This window comes from Vicugna pacos, chromosome 8 (assembly GCF_048564905.1).
Source record: "Vicugna pacos chromosome 8, VicPac4, whole genome shotgun sequence".
NCBI lineage: Eukaryota > Metazoa > Chordata > Mammalia > Artiodactyla > Camelidae > Vicugna > Vicugna pacos.
This window is the reverse complement of record NC_132994.1, coordinates 62852716-62868069: the sequence shown is the minus strand read 5'-3', so window position 1 is coordinate 62868069 and position 15354 is coordinate 62852716. Positions and strand designations below refer to the sequence as shown.

General features: G+C 40.6%; 1 protein-coding gene and 1 long non-coding RNA gene across 4 annotated transcripts in view; both read right to left on the bottom strand.

Annotated features, from left to right (window-relative positions):
• SAMD5 (sterile alpha motif domain containing 5) overlaps positions 1–15354 on the bottom strand; it is a 413981-nt gene that overhangs the window by 242712 nt on the left and 155915 nt on the right. The gene's annotated exons all lie outside the window — the stretch shown is intronic.
• On the bottom strand, positions 1068–15288 carry LOC140697895 (uncharacterized). Of its 3 annotated transcripts, XR_012075277.1 has the most exons (5): positions 15150–15242; positions 14845–15000; positions 13086–13129; positions 4917–5041; positions 1068–1967 (listed from the first exon to the last, which is right to left on the bottom strand). It is a non-coding gene; the product is annotated as an uncharacterized lncRNA (long non-coding RNA). The 3 variants fall into 3 exon arrangements; XR_012075276.1 differs by lacking the exons at positions 4917–5041; positions 15150–15242 and adding an exon at positions 15253–15288; XR_012075275.1 differs by lacking the exon at positions 4917–5041.

The following is a 15354-nucleotide window of genomic DNA, read 5'->3' as shown; positions in this document are numbered from 1 at the left end:
TTTGAGAAAGATGCCTAGTAATCCTGATGGCCTGAATAACAGTTTATTAAAATGAATTATGATTATCTACAGGAACCAAGAGTCTGCTCCATCCCTACCCCTTTGGGTAAGGTGGAGTAGAAATAATGTTGACCTGGGAGCTCTCAGGTGAATCACTCTCAGTCTCTGGGCTTAGTTTCTCATGTATAAAATGAGGAAAGTTGGATGTAAATCCCTTCTATGTCTCGTGATTAAAAGCCTAGGACAGAAGTAATATGCCCAGACAAAATTCATCAGGTGTTTTCCTTCATCTATTTGATGCTAGCATGTGTGGGTGTTGGAGCAGAAGTGGGGGGTTGACTCTGCAAAGTTAACACCCCAGAAGCGCTTTCAAAATATAATTAAGTTGCTTGGTGGAAACCTTCCATTCAGAATCAAAGTACACTTAGATGATATAAAATGTAGAAGATAGTATTGTGTTTTAGTTAAATAGAATGGCCATGAAATATTATTGTCTACTTTAATAACTAGTATTAAAAGACTCTTACAGTTTGCAGTGTCTGATTAGATAACTTTTCTAAAAAATGCACTTGTTGCCCCACTAATGTCTCTTGGATTTCTGTAGGAAAATGCTTTTTTTTTTGCCCCAAGGTACCCAGAGATATGTCAGCTTACAATATGGTTGGTACAGACCTCAGAGTGAGCCCCTGGTGTTTGTTTAAATAGGCCTTTTGATTCACAAGCAATTAGCCATTCTAGACATATGACACTGTAACTGATGTCATCAGAGTAGCTAATTAAGTGTACTTATGCACATGACACTCCGTGATGCAAGGGACTCAAAGCACAAACACATTTCCTGGTTTCTGAACACCACAGACTTAATAATTTGGCTGGAATTCATCACAATCGGATTATGAATTTGGCAATGACCCTTCTGAAGAACATAAACTGCTAGTTTTCCAAGAAATTCGATTTGGCATTCCCAGCCTTTTCTTTTACTTGCAGCAGTATTTCTTACATCCTCAATTAAGTGAGTCAGCTCTGCTGCAGCCACGAGTTTACAGTGATTAACAAAAATAGGCCAGTGAGTTTGTTTTGAGCTTTATTTCTATTTCAGCCTAAAGAACAGGAAGTCTTGGATAATGAGCAGCAGCTGAGAATCAGACCAGCCTAACTTGATCAAGACTGTGGCAGATCCACAAGGTGGTCACAGGACATCATCGCCACTGGTTCCATGCCATGGCTGGGAAAGGCAGAGGGGTGCACAGGCTCAGGGGAGGAGCCCGGCTCTGGCGATCAGGCAGCCCTGCATTCAAACCCCGGGCCCCCAACTTACTAGCTGCCAGACCTCTGAAGCCCACCTCCCTCGCCTGTAATTACAGATAACAATTCCTGCTACAAAGAGTTGTCAGGAAGATTTAACGAAAGAAACTGGTACGATAAATAGTAAGCTCTTGACGAATGCCAGCCCCTTTCGCCTCATATCCCCTTCCCAATTCTAGCACTTCCCAGTGCTGTCTGCCTCCCTCCCTTCCTCTCTTTCTTCCTTCCTTCTTTTCCTTTCTTCCTCCCTCCTTTCCTCCCCTCCCTCCCTTCTTTCCACAACTATTTCTCTTCATACTTGCTGTTAAGCATTTTCAACACTAGCCAGATACTGTCTGTATAACACTGCTCCTGCCCTCAGATGCCTAGTACCTAGAGGAGAAGGCAAGCAACAAGTACATTTAGTACGATAATAAGTTCATGGGTGTGTGGATGAGCTGACGGTGAGCAGCAGGGTAGGAACGACACAGCTTGTACTCAACAGGAACATCTGCCCTAAAGCCCCCAGAGACAAGAGGAAGTCTGCGATGGCAGGAGGTTGTGTCTGGCCAGAGGTAGGGCACAGACAGGTAGTTGCTGGAAATGAACTTGGAAGCAGGCAGAAGCCAGATCTTGAAGTGCTTGGTAGATCTCGTTGAGAAATTTAAACTTGACACCTGGAACTAACACAACATTGCAAATCAGCGATACTTCAGTTAAAAAAAAAAAAACACAGAAATTTAAACTTTATCCAGAGGGCAATTAGTGGCAACTGCTGAGTTTTAAGTGCAGAAGAGGCAGGATATAATTTGTGCTTTAGAAAGATAGAGGAGACGTAGGAATTAGTCGAGATACTGAGGCCAGATAGGAGGCCTTTGAAGTCCTCCAGGGAAAGAGGGTGGTTGCCAGAAACAGGGTACTTAAAATTTTTATTATCCCTTCTTGAAACTCAGAACAGCCCGGGGAACTTCCATGAAGCTCCTAGCTAGTCAAACAGGCTCACTCCTTTCCCCACCTTGCTGGGTGTTAGCAGTCTGTAAGCACCAGTACTGGCTTTTATGGCTTAGACATTTCCTTTGTGACTCTTGCTGTGTAAGTTAGAGTTACGGTCCAGCTGGTGATTGCTGTGGAGTCTGCCATCTTCCAAGATGGTGACCAATGTCTTGTTTCTAAGCCAGGAAAGCCTCCTCGACAAAGTTACCTTCAAACCAAACCAAACAGAACAAAACAAAAAACTTGACTAGCCTTCTAAAGAATCAATTTGCGTGTGTGTGTGTGTGTGAAGGGGAAGAATGTTCCATGAACTCCGATCTCCCCACTGAAATGACATTTCCTAACTACTGCTGCTATGACTTTGGAAGACCCATTAGTGTTTAATAAAACATGCCACATCAACACAGTCGGACGGACAAGTAGTTGAAGAATTCTAATATCTTAGGAAATGTGCTGACCCTAACATTCTTATGAGAAACTCAAGCATTTTAGAAGCAATTACTCTAACTTACAATTTTACTAAACTTCAAATTAGAAGGAATTACTCTTTGGAGGAACAAAAGAAGAAAAAAAGAATCAAAAAAAGAATACTTATTCGTCTTGAAAAATAGCTTGCAAATAAAATTTTTTTTTAAAGTTCAGGGGAACAGGGGAAGGCTTGCAGATCTGATGTTTAAAATGTTTAACTGATGCCTAAAAATGTGCTGTAAAAACACATAAATGCAGCAACTGCTCTTTATTCAGGGAGGAGCATGAGTGGATAGTAAAAGGCATCATTGTAACCTTGGCAATTTTAAAAATTATTTGGGGTCCCAATATTTCTTTGCCAGAAAGCAATGAAGTGTGAAACCAATCCAATGAAACCAGATAGATTGGGACACCACTGCTTCCATATTTTTACCAAGCGTTCAACATGCAGACACCACCTGAACTCTGTGGTTCAAGATCATAAATCCTCCTGTGAGGCTCATTTGTTAGTATTTGGGCTCATTTATCATCCCAAAGGGACAACTGCAAAGGAAAACACAACTGAATACTGTCAAACCATAAATGCTCACATGTTAGCATGGGCCTAATTCAAACAAAAAGAAACTCCTTTGTACTTTCCTCCAAATGCATCTCCATGCCCAGCCAGGCCTTAAGAATACAAATATATTTCTAAAAATGTTTCCACTTTTGTTCTCTTTTCTCACATCCAACCATTTTATTAAACTACCATTTGCTGAGTGTCTATTACCCATTACTCGCTGTGGCAAGCACTTTATAAACAGGATCTTATCTAAATACCACAACACCATGAAGTAGCTTGTTTTCGTTTGCTAGGGCCACCATAATGAAGCATTACAGACTGGACGGAGATCAGATGGCACAAACAAAAGAAACTGCTTACCATTTATCTTTTGAACTTGTTTCCATTGGTGTTGTCCAGCGTTAATTGACTCAAGGTCCTAGACTGGTTCCTTCTGAGGGCTGTGAGAGAAGGATCTGTTCCAGGCCTCTCTCCTTGACTTTAGACGGGTGTCTTCTCCCTGTGCCTTCACAGTGTCTTACCTGGGTCCATGTCTCTGTCTAAATTTCCTCTTCTTATAAGGTCACCATTCTTCCTAGGTTAGGGTCCATCCATCCTAATGCCTTGTTTTAACTTAAGTACCTCTGAAAACACCCTGTCTCCAAAGACACTCATGTTCTGAGGTACTAGGGTTAGGACTTCAACATATGAATTTGAGAGGGGATACAATCAGCCCAGAACATAGGTATTACATTCCCATTATACAGATGAAGAAATTCGGGCTTGGAAGGTCCAAGGCCAGAAAGAGAGTAAGCTGGGTCTGTCTGACTTCAGAGAGCACGCTCTCTTTTGCTACCCTAAACTGCTCTGAGGCCCCGAGCCCACCCCATACTGTATCTTATCCCCTCCATCCCCAGCCTCACCAGAGGTATGAAAGTGGATCCGCTCATAAGGCAATACAGAAAAAATACTTTTCCACTGGGAGTAATGGGAAATGTATATAGAGGCATCTTGAAAGCTTTTATTCATTATCTACTTAGCCTGGGATGGAAATGAGCATTTTAGAAACAGAATGTAAGAGAACTTGACCCTGCAATCTAGGATCTTTCAATTAATGATGGACAAGACCAATGCAAACAAGTTCAAAGATAAATGGTGAAAGCTGAATAAATGTCTCTACTAACTAGACAATGAAAGGATTTCCACTGAACAAGAGCAAAGAGATAAGTGGGGACAGGGGAAGGGGAGGGGGGCTCACACTTAGATTAGGCTGGTCTGAAGGAGGTCTTCCTCTCTCTTCCTGTGATTCAAGCACAACTGTGGGAAGGGTTTAGGGAGCCTCTGAAAACAGCACAGTTTTCTCTCAATTTATGTTTTTCAGCCCATTACATATTTTACACATTTTGCTCATTGCTTCAAGCAGTGTGTTACGATACAAATTTTGTAAACACGGTTCTAAACAAAATGGCATATTCACAGAAACATTTAATTAAGTCATAAAAATGAAGTCTAACATCAACTCTTCTGAAAGTTTGAGTCTATATTAAACGTCAAAATTAGCTGAAGAGACATCTTGCTAAGTTTTTCAGTCACTTGAGAGCAAGTCTGAAAAAATCTGCAATATCCTTACCATGATATAAATCCTAGATAATGATCATTCTGAGCATCTTAGGTATCTGAAAATGCCTCTTTAATGAGTAAATTTCTGTTCCTCCAGTGACACAGCATTAGCCACCACTTTCTGGCTGAAGTTGGCTTTAAACAAATTTTATGAATAATGAAATGTTACTTCATATAATGTCAGAAATTAATTTGAATGAAACTAAAAATTGATTGATAACATATCTTAACAACAACAGTGAATCTTAACATTGATTTAGATCTCTAAATATCAGCCCCATTCATGGGATTCTCCATAGGAGTATGGAGAATCAGAGGAAGGCAATTTTAGCATCATCTCAATGAGCTATTTACATTGAAAACCCTAATTTTAGTCTGTATGTTTAGGGACAATCAATTTGAATACTGTTTTTCTCCTTTTCTTTCATAAAGATTTGTCAAAAGGTAAGCATCACTGGTCTAAGCCACAGTCATTACCAAATAATAAAATTTCTTATAATACCACATTTGTCAAGAAAGCGTAAGTGTGCGCACACACACACACACACTTAAATGCACTCAAGCCTAGGGAATGGCTTTACGCTTAGGTATAAAGGAATACGAAACATAACTCTGGACTATAAAAATACAAAATCCAGAAACAAATGCCCAGAGACCCTTTTCCCAGTTTCTCTGGGTGGGGACTATGTCCAGTGAAAAATTCAGACCACTGAAAGGCCTGACAACGGATGCTTATCTTTGGAAACCACAGTGTTGCCCTCAAACAGTCATACACTGTCACTATTTCTCCTAAGCCCACTGAAAGGCACAGTGACACAATTCCAATGCATATGTAAATAATTACTAAGCAGCAGATAATTATGCCCAAATCAATAGCTGGACAGCTGGGTTACTCTATGTCAGAGCCCAGGCAATTCAGTGAAAGCTCCCCTGAGGAATATTCCTGGTTATTACGGTAAATTTTACTGTTACTTTTGCATTTTGATTGATTAATACACAATGCAACTTGGCATATTTTCTATTTGGAATGCAAAATGCTAGCAACACATGAGAAGACACAGTTGAATTCTCCTATTTCTTAATGGATTTTTTTTCTTTAATCTTTCAGAAACACAGCAGAATTGTTAGGTTTCATACATTTAAAAAGCCTTCAATAATCTAAAATTAATACGCTAGCCTGAAGCAGGATGACTATTTAAATGGATAGATGCATCAAGAAGTTTCTAGCAAATTGTTCCTCTTATAATATCAAAGCAAGAAGTTGATAATAATTCTTGGAGAGGTATAAATCTGGCACTATAAAGAAGACAGTTCACTTCAGAGATTGCTACATTAGTTCTATATACACTCACAGAGGACATTTATGCACTTCTATGGAGCCGGCACATATAATGTTTGTTATCCTTCAGAGGGAATGGTTTTTATACAGAAAAAGAAAAATGAGAAGGACCTTCAGAACATGAAAACATATTTCACTGGGCAGTAGTGGAATCTAGTTCCTACTCCAGTTTTCTTATTCTGTTTTACAAGGCTTGCCTCAATCCTACTGGTCTAGTGGGGAGAATTCTAACACCTTTTATACACACGTGTTCCAATCTTCCTCTCCTAAATCACCGCTCACAATCCCTATCTTACTTTCTCAGCACTGACAGCCACACTTACTGGTGACAAAATGTGTTTCATGCCGGGTGCCTTGCGGGGATGACAATTTCGTTTAACTGATGTGCTACTTCAACAAAACAGGTGACAAGATTCAGGAGGTGACCTGAGCTCTACCAGCTGGTCCCCAAGGAGGAAGAGGACATCTTCAACCAAGCACATTAGTCTGTTTGTCTACGGACAATTGCACAGACCTCTGGTCCTATGGTAAGGTGGATGACAACACTCTTTAAGTACCACTGACCACTGGATATTTTTATTTCACACCCCACCTTTCTTAATACAAGGCTTCCTTCTCTCTTCATTGGCTACTATTTGAAATTATGGACCTCATGTCTTTTAATCCTTATTATTATCAAGCTTAAAGTGATCTGGTTGTCTTTTTTCCAAGGCCATTAGCACAAAGGAAAACAATATATTCTCCAGCCTTCCCCCACCCTACATCCCCATAGCTTGTCACAGCCCATTGTTCTGATTTGCATTGGAAATACAATTTGTAATTGCCTACAAATTAACTATAGAATCTAAATTTCTCTTCCGGGATTACTAGAGCAGTTCAATCTATTTTGCTTCACTTTCTACTTGACATGAGTATTTAAATGTAATTTTTTCATTAAAGAAATGATGAGCGAAGAACATAATTTAATGGAGTTATGTCTAATAAAATGAGAAGGGTTTGGACAATAATTAGTAGTAGGGATTTTTTTTTCTCCCAGAAAATTAAATGTGCAGAGTTTCTGTGTGCCTCTTTTCGTAGGCAAGAGCCTCTGCTATCTTATAATTCCCCTTGTAAAATATTAAAACTAAGCTGTTCCTAAAGAGTTGGAGATAAGGTGGAAAAGCCACACACACATAGGTATATTTTCAGGGACTGAAATTTCAGAGGGGGCTCACATCTTTTTACACCAGCACTGTCCATGTGATGCTTTCTACTTCAACCTCATCGTGATGAAGTCAGGTATATTCCCTTGGAATGCGTCTACATTCCTGGCCTCAATGGGAGAAAGTTTTCCTTTCAACTCCTCTGAGTTACTATAAAAGTGCCACCTTTCATCCTTCCACAGCATCCCTAAATCGTACCACTTAAAATATTTGCTTGGCTATGTTTTGTGGTCTCTATCTAAGAAAAAGGAGACTGCGATTTGGATCCCGTAAGCGCAAATCTCTTGCCTACTCACATCTCCCAAATAAAAGGAGGGCAGAATAACCAGGCAATACGGAAACCAAGGTCTTCAGTAGCTCTGAGGTTTTGCCGATTACAGTGTGTTTGTGTGTGGAAATATGTTCCATCATTAACTAACGTCTTTAACAGTAGGGAACTGTTTTAACTCTGTAGATAACTGAAAGAATTGAAATGTTGTCTATCAAAGCCAAGACTAAGATTAGATATTCAAAGTACAAGTGAATCAACAGACAAGCTACTGTAACACACTATGAGTAGAAACACAAAACTCAAAGGACCGAAGTTCCCCTAAGGTCCTTTCTGAGTTCCTTACCTTCAATTTCTGGTTACTCGGCCCAAGGAAGCAGGCTCCCTAGGGCCTAGTAATCAAACAGAATTCAAGATGGGAAAGAGAGGACTGTACGTAGATGCAGATTTTCTGGGGAACATACACATGTACATAAATAGACTATAAAATGCTTCTAACCCCTAGACCATCAGAGATTAGAAGCTCCATTTGGTCCACCATTAATGAGGCCACGGGATGAAGCAAAATTCAGAGCACTCCCCGCAATCAACAGCAAGAGACGCTGCGTCCAACTGAACTTGTGATATTAAATACTAAACATCTGGACACGAAGTGGTGCATTTTCCTCTGTCGTCTGTACACGAACTCCTAAATTCTCTAGGAATCTCTAAAGGTAGCTTCCCAATTCTTTTCTTTTAACCTCAAAATCTCTCAGCAATAACCTTCACACCCCTTAATTTTCATTAGCATGCTTCATCCCTAACACTGTAGAAAATCTTTCATCACCAAACATATCTATTGCCTCTCTTCTATGAATCAGTTCAAACATATGCCACTTCTTATCTAGTATTCCGATCATGTGCAAATGCTCACCAATCTCCCCCAATGTACCACAGCTTCTTATCCACAGCTTCAAAATTCTGCACAACTAAATCTTACCTGGGGGTCCCTTCCCATTTCCCATTCTTTAGCCAGATTCCTCAGGTCCAGTCATAATTTAGAAACAAACTTCTCCATGGATTTCTTCCATTTATTCCTGTGTGTATTTTCTCCCTATTCATCCTGCAAATAATTTTCTATTATCTACCTCTCAAGCTCTGTTTTATTTAAAGTCAGCATGGAGCCGAGATCAACTGGGCTTTGGTAAGCATTTCCTGTGACACTTTGATTTGAGTATCTAAAGATACATGATTGTAACCTGGGATCAAAACCAAAATAAAATGAACCCTTCTATTTTAATACACATAATTCAGTTCTTTACATATTTTATATCATCTATATAATTATGTGCTTTATCTAATGTGTATATACATGCTCATGTATAATTTTGAATCTATCATACATTATGCCTTATCAGCACTTACAAATATGTACAGCACTTATCAATATATAATTATTTTTCTTCTATGTTACTCTTTAGAAAGGATGTTGAGATCAATGTCTGAGACTCCTCAAAAAATGATTTAATGTTTATTATAACAGTAAATGTTATTATTATCCGGCATCTACCTTCCCATACAGAAGCCCCAGAAACACGTTTCAGTGAAATTTACAGGAAGGAACCAGCTCATTTTGTTTAGCTGAACATGTAAGATTCAAGAATCCTTTTCCATCAGCTAGAAACAATTATAACCAGGCACATTAACAAGACTCTTGCTCTCCCCTGATTTATCTTCTTTTTCAATCAGATAACCTTTATTTAATGTCTCAGGGCTGTGTTCTGCAGGCATTTGCTCTGGTCTGTTCTCCTAGTGAATTTATTAGCCAAGAATGTAATTTAATCTGTGATTTCAATTTTCTACCAGCAGATCACATTTGCCATTATCTTTCCTAATAATATTGGTTTTAAAATATGCCGGTTATTCTTAACTCTGTGTGATCATAGGGCTAAAGCCAAGTTCTTTCTATACAAGAATGTGGTACATGCTTCTAGTGTATATTATCTATTACTTCTACAGACCACCCCAGGGTAGCAGAATGATCACTCAGGCCCAGATGTTTGCTGCTACACAAGTAAAACACACATGCACAGGGCCTGAGATGCAGAGGGAAATGCATGCCTGTGATGCCAGCTCACATGGGGAGACCCACCCAACACGGTGTTTTAGAACATCCCAGGGACCAGAGGAAGGCCTGAATAGCTGAAAAACCTGCATAAATTTCTAGATTCCTCTAGCATTTATATAAGACACATGGAGAAAGAACTCCAACCAGGCATCTGCTTTTCCTTAAGAAAAGGTCTGTGATTAGGCTTAATCTCAAGATCTAATTACACAAAGCCTCAGTCTTCTCGCGTCTACAGAAAACAGCGATTCTCAACCAGGATAATGCAAGATCAGGTGGGGCAGATGCATAGCTTGCCAAATTACATTTATCATTATAGTATAATCTTTGGAAAACAATTTTATTGTTTTAATAATGCAAACTAGGTAAATGGAAGTTGGAAGAAAATAAAGGCAAAAGATTCTTTTTTTTTTAATGAAAAAAGAGTCTGGGTTTAAGATAGCAGAAATACAGTGAACTAAATTCTCTTCCAGATCTAAGACTTATGATTTCCCCCTCCAGAGACTAGGTTGCCCCACCATCAGAATTTGGCACTGAGTGAGGAAGGGCTGCTTATTTCCTGTAATTAGTACTGCATACCAGAAGTGATAATGAATTTCAGGCTTGCTTTGGATAAATATAAAACATTTAATTCAACTATTAGTCAAACACACAGATAACACAAACATCCTTTCAGATCCTAGCATGACTTGGCTTCTTCTAACCTCAAACAGCCCCAGAGTTCCCCAGACCTGCTAATCGTGAATCATGTAAATCACATCCTGAAATGTTTTAATGAACTCACAACCTGCGAGTTAATAACTAGCTAACAATATGCATCCTGTTTATCTTAACAACCCTCCTGATAGAGGATGGAGCTTCAGACCAGCTTCTCTGTGGACGAGCTCCCCCGCGAATAAAACGTTTCACACTCAAACGTTTAATGTTTAAAGATCAGGACTCTAAGTTAAATGGATTAATCTGGTGTGAAAACTATTTACATTTTTAACAACATCAGAATTTCTTTCACCCCCAACTGTTTAGTTCACTGCTTGTATGATTATAATTAGCAAGAGAAGGGGGGAGAAGACATTTTATTTGACGCTAAATGGCATTCAAGAATTCTCAAAAGAAACACAGAACAAGTGGGTGGGGTTGAGGAGCCGGCAGGGCTCTTTTTCAGAGAGAAGGTAACCTTTCTGCATGAAGCGCAGTGTCTTCTTAAAACAATAGTTCTTTTTCCCATATGTATCCCGTATTCAACTCATTCATGTGGCTACTCTGGTAGTATTTATCAAGCCCTTACTTTGTGCCAGGAATGGAGCTAGGTGATTCATGGAGGACCCCCAAGCCACACCCGACAAGGATGAAGGATGGGGCAGGTGAGCTCGTTTACCTCTCACTTTGGGTAAATAAGATTCTAAGATTCTACCAGGAAGGTTTTAGTAATCAGGTTCCCACGCACGCGGGATCCAGCATCCTGGCAGCCAGGGAGGAGCAGGAAATGCTTGTAAGGATTGACCTGAGTCTCCAACTCCCTCTAATAGGCTTTCCCTGTGCTCACCTGGCTCCAGCAGCGCCAGCCTCCTTTCTATTCCCTAAACATGCTGGACTCAGTTCTACTGCTGATTGACACCAGAGGATCCCTCCGCTGCAAGACCGAGCTGGGGCCTCCCCCTCCTTCGGCTCCCCGGCCAGCAAGTTACCTCCTCGGAATTCCACTGAGCAATCTCTGTAATCTCCATCACAACATGATTCTCAACAATCTGATTTATTTGTTTTCCTGTTTATTGCCCGCCTCTCTCCACTAGAATATAAACGGAGGAAGAGCAGGGACCTTCTTTAGAGGAGGTCACATCTAAGTTGAAAACACAAGGAAGAGTTAACTGGAGGGACAAAGGAAAAAGGACAGCCGTGCTTTCCAAGTAGAGAACACTACATACACTTGGCCTTCGGTATCCACGGGTTCCACATCCAGGGATTCAACCAAATGTGAAATGAATATTCAAGAAAACAAAAAGATCTGAGAAAGTTTCAAAAAACAAAACTTGAATTTGCCACCCTCTGACAACTATTTACATAGCATTTACATTGCATTAAGTATTATAAGTTATCTAGAGATGATTTAAAGTATACGGGAGGATGTGTGTAGGCTGTATGCAAATACTGCACCGTTTTATACGAGACCCGAGCATCTGTGGATTTTGAGGGTCCTGGAACCAATCCCCCATGGATACCAAGGGACAACTGTGTAACTGTGTATGTCTGTGCATATATATATATATCTTCAATACATATATTTATGTATATATTCATTTATGCATACATGTATGAAAGTTATCTGCTTTGAGATAAGAGACTTCTGTTAAATATTTTTCTCTCTCATTCAATCTCTGCTCCAGCAGCCTTGCTAACTCTCTAAAATATCCACCAGTAAGGGCAGAACTGCTTAATGGAACACACACTGCATGGAAATTCCACACTGACAGTTTTATGTATGTTAACTCACAGAACCCAATCCATCTGACAACCAGGTGAGGAGGGTGCAGAGATGCAAAAAAGTTAAACGCACAGCCCAATATCACGCAGCTCCCAGAGGAGGGCCAGACTCTGAGCACGGGCTGGTCCAACGCCAGAGATCTGAACTACCAAGTGGACACCCCTCCTGTTGTAGCTGGGCATCAAGGGCTCTGAGTGAAATGCCAGAACCTTACAGGGAGGAATGAAAACCGGAAGTCCCAGTCTGTACGCTCGGCTCAGGCATGGGGCAAAGGGTAACCCAGGTACCTGACTCACTGGTCCCAGCAGGCACCTAGGGGCCAGTGGGGTATGGGTGGCAGGAGCCCAGGTGACCTCGTCAGGCTCTCAGTGCTTGTGTGTTTACCCCAGGATGCCTGCACCAATGCTGTCCTCTCCTACATCTGCTGTCTTGTGAACAATGTCAAGACAACCTGGACGAGGCATCACTTGACAGAACTGAGCACAAGTTGATTTGTTGAATTGGGTAGGCACCCACTGAGCAGCCCAAGAGAGACAGGCCCCAACCCTCAGTGGAGTGTGAAGGAGCAGAAAAAGATGTGTTTAGAGGGTGGAAGGGGCAGATATACACATGGGGAACCAGGGACAAGGAGCGGCGAGAGCTCAGAAGGAACCGGGCCCCTGAGTGAGACCACAAACTGCCTTACGGGCAGCCCGGCCTGCGTCTCCACAGGTCAGCGGGCCAGTCCGCCTCATCCGAAACCAGAGTCACACATGTATGGGCACGTCAGGGGGGAAACCCTACCTACCTTCTATCAGCTGGGAGGTGTTAATATGAGAATTCGCAAAAGATCTAGAAAATAAGGAATAGATGAATTAAGGGAAAGCAGAAATCTCTCTTCTGCTAAACATTTTTGGATCACATATATAATGCAGAGGAGAATTACTATAAGAAGTCTGAGTATATACATATGTACACGTATATATATGTATATATGTGTATGTATTTATACAGTACCCGTCTTCTCAATGTCCCTGCTGTGCCCTCGGCAAGCTTCTCACCTGGCCTTCATTAACACCTTTGGTGCAAGGACCCTGTTTTAGCCATCTCTGCAGGCTAGGTAGCCAGCACGGTATCTGGCACACAGAAGATTCTAAGTAAGTGTGTGTAAGTAAGTAAATGAATGAGTAAGTGAATGAAAGAACATCTATAGCTTTTATTTTTTAAAGACATGAAAATTGAAAGAAAGGGGTTATATTCTTTGTATCTATTGGCAAGAACTTTAAATGGCAATGAACTATCACTTACTTATCTAATGTCCTGATCCACTTAACTACACTTGCCCTGTGTTCTTTAGCTATCAGGAAGGAAAACTACGGTAACATCTAAATCGTCACCCAAAATAAAAGACAATTTGAATATATCTGCACTATTGGTCTAAGATAACTCAGGAATTTTGATTTTTAGAGGTTTTATGGTGAAAAAAAATCCTAGATACTTAAAACTGATCTCTTAAAAAATTCCCAAGGGGAAATTTATTTCTGAACAATACTGAATAAACCAACCAGAAAATGTCAATTCAACAAGTCATAGTACTTTCTGTTCATTGTTCAAGGAGGACAAATGCAACATTATCCCTTATTTTAAATCCCTGAAGTTCTCATATTTGTTTTCATGGCTCAAATTCACCGTGATTTCCTGGGCAGTAGAAATGTAAGAGCGAAAACACTCAGGATGGAAGACATCATATGTAGCCTTCAAAATCCAGACTGTGACAGAACTTCGAAGTGGATATGATATTTTTCGATTATGGGCTGTTATTTACAGATGTTCATTGATGACTTTCAAAATCATTTTCCAGATTATCCAATATAAATCTCTTATAATCAAACTGCTTTTTATTGATGACTTACCGAGTCAAGATTTTGGAATTCCCAGGCAATCAACAAAGAAGGAAAAAAAAAATCTGTTTTCATAGCTCTGATACTACATGTCATTACCTGAAATTTCTGTATCATATTTCATAACACAAGCTGACTGAATAAATCAACCTCATTATCATTTTTCCCACTAAAATAATATGTTTAATGAAGAATCCTGGCCTTTCACAATCAAGGCAGGCAGAGTAGCCACTAACCTGTCACATTCCATAAGCAAAATCATAAATATTGGGGGAAATAAATGCCGGTAAGTTTGTGACAGATTGCACCAACAAGGAGAGGCTACTTCACAAGGAAATCGCATGAAAGATTTTGTCTTCATCACCTTTCATGATAAATTTACCTAATAAAATTGAAAGGGGGAAACTGTAAGAAAGAGGAATTATAGGTTAATTGTTATCACGTTACACTTTTACAGTGTTTTCCCGCTTGGTACCCCTCACCAGATGCCTCCTCTGCAAACTGTCACAAGGGAACAAAGAACTCTAATTTGCAAAGGAACCAACTCCACACTATATTAATAAAGTCACTTCCTGTTGTCTCTTAATAATGAGCTGTCAGATGGCTTGCTTTGATTAAAACAACAAACTTCCTGGTATGAAAAGGCCTGTTCCATGTGCGACTTACTGCTTCCTCTTGTGCGGGATACACAGCATCTTCTGTCTCACTCACCAGCCTAGCTTTGATTCACCTTGCATAAAGTTCGATCCTGACATCTTTAAAGATCCTCCCCCAAGCTGCATAAATGATGGCCTTCTTAGGAACAGAAGTCATCATCCTGTCCTGTTATAAATAGATGATTGTTTGTCAAGACCAGGTTTCTATCCCCTGCTGGAGCCTTCCCTTTCTCTCCTCCCCTGGCTGCCCCTTGCGGTCCCAGGGCAGGACACGGGGCTCTGCAGCATATTGCCTTATGAATCTTCCTCAAGTACCCAATTATCCTGCCGCCGCGGCGTGTCAGTGTCCTGACAGCTGCGAGGCGCGGGCCGGCCCTGCTGTCAGAGGTGAAAGACGGCGGGCACCCCTATTCCTCACCGCATTTCCATTACAACGCCGACCAAGAGAGGCGCGCGCTGAAAGGAGTTCGTTAGGAATGCCACGGAGGTCAAAGACTGCTTGGAAGAAAAGGCTGAGGTG